A 2,455-nucleotide genomic window follows, 5' to 3' on the forward strand; every position below is an offset into this window, starting at 1 on the left:
GACAATTCAATAGTCAAGATGTCACGATTCAAATTGTAGTGCACAAATTCATATCTTAGTGGTCTAATGACCACTACACCTCAGTTGATATCTCTAGATTCCCCAATTCATTAATACTAATGGTCTATGCAACGCCAAGTTTTGATGCATTTGTAGTGTGGGTGAAGTACACAAATATCCCTTAAAGTGAATGACCTTGAATCTTTGTCCCCGCTTTAATGTTCTATCTCTCTCTTCAATGCTATAAAACGAGCTAGAAGGCTAGCTTCTCTTAAAGCAGAAAAATAGGAGTTAGTGTTATAGTAGTTTTAACTAGGGGTGTTCAAACCAAACTGGAAAACCGCACCAAATCGAAAAACTAAATCTAATCGATTTAAAAACCCGATTAGGTTTGGTATTGAATAAAAAAATCGAACCAAACTGACATATAAATATATAATTTGTATATATACTTTTATGACTTTATATAGAATTTTCTTTAAAAAATATCTAAAAATATTTGGGATCCTCTCATGGGAATATTTAATAGAACTATGAAGTGCATTTATTTTTTATTTTATTTTAAATAATGGGTTGTATCACTTTCTTAAGTATTACTAAAATGCGTCAATCATTTCTTTGTTCTTTCATATTCATATGTCAAGATTTCTTATATCTTTTTCGAATTTGAAGTGGTGTTTCAATCATTTAAAATTAAAGAGAATATATCATTATTTAGGTATCATATTGATTTTTATGTTTAATTATTAAATTTAATTAACCTTGAAAGCATACATCATCGAAAATTTATTGTGAGGTGAGTAAGAAAATAATTATCATATGTTACTAAAAAGTTCTTCCATAAGAATATTTTAATAGATCATATATTTGTTATTTTTTTTAATTTTTAGTAAACATATATTATCCACTTGTCAAAACATTATCTATAACTTTAACAAAGTAAGATTGAATAATATTCACGTAACAAAAAAAACCCGAAAAAATTGAAAAACCCGACAAAACCGAACCAATCCAAACCGATATAGTTGGTTTAGTTTTGTAATATCCGAGGCAACCTGGTCGGTGTACACCCCTATTTTCAGCTATTCGAATGAGTACCCACACTTCTTTTCCTTACTACGATATGCCCAAAAAAAAAAAGAGTAGAAAGTGCAACATATTAAAGTGCGATGACACAAATTATCAGTGACCTACATCACACATGCGAGCTTTAAGTAGACAATTTGGTAGTCTTTAGACCTAACGTTCTATCCATGGGGCAAGCAAAAATCAAAAGTTAAAAACCATCCCAAAAAATATCATATTTCTACAATTTTTTGGTTCAAACTCAGCGGCCGGAGAGGATAGAAAATCCTCGTTCCTCTGAGCTAAAAGATATATACGATCCTCAGCTGGTTTGTATAAACTTCCAAATTTTCAGGCCAAAGCGAAGAAACAAATTTATTAAATTAAGAGTTAATACCTTCAAACCCTCTAAACTATACAATCTTTGTCAGTTTTCTACTTAAACTATCGTCTATCCCCGAAAAACTCCTGAACTATATCCCCTTCATAATAAAAACCCTCTGTCGCTTATGTGGCATATTATGTGAAATAAATCGTCTAAAAGTGCGTGAAGGGTGATAATAACCATTAAAATGGGCCTATCCGACGACAACTAACGGCTAATTAGCCTCTTTTTTTTAAAACATATATTTTCTCCTTTTTTTTTTTTTTATATATTAGACCTTTCTTCTCTATTTTTTCATCTTAATCTATATGAAATTCTCTCTTGTTATTGTTGAGTTTATTTCTTATCTTTCTCGTTTTATCCATCCTTCATTCTTACCCAAATTTATTTGAAAAAAGGAACACAAAATCCCCAATAAAGTAGCACCGAGAAAATAAATTACTAATAACAAGGCAAGAAGTTAGGACAAAGAATTCATTATTTGAATATATATTCATCTTCTCTGTTTCTCTTCTTCTTCTTCTTCTTCTCTGTCTTTGTTTACTAACAAAAATCACAAATCTCAACAGACAATCACAAAACCCTAATTTAATCCCGATTTCAAATAGCAGCAACAGTAGACAGAGTAATCGATGGTAGAAACCGTGATTAATGAAGAGAATCACTACTTAGAGCTCATCTCCGATGAATGCAAATAGAGGAGTAAATGACAGACTGGTGTAACAAAATTCACTTTTTTTTCTTCACGTAATTAGATTAACATATATTAATTAAGCATGTTTTTATGATTAACATAATTAAATATCCACGTGGATTGCCACATGACATGTTTTAAAAATTATTTAGAGGGTGTATCATATGCGCTAGTAAGAATGAGACGGGGGAATTTTATTATGAAGGGGGATATAGTTCAAGGGGTTTTCGGGTACAAGCAATAGTTTAGGTAGAAAACTGACAAATATTGTATAGTTTAGGCGGGTTTGAGGGTATTAACTCTTAAATTAA

This window comes from Nicotiana tabacum, chromosome 20 (genome assembly GCF_000715075.1).
Source record: "Nicotiana tabacum cultivar K326 chromosome 20, ASM71507v2, whole genome shotgun sequence".
NCBI classification, from domain to species: domain Eukaryota; kingdom Viridiplantae; phylum Streptophyta; class Magnoliopsida; order Solanales; family Solanaceae; genus Nicotiana; species Nicotiana tabacum.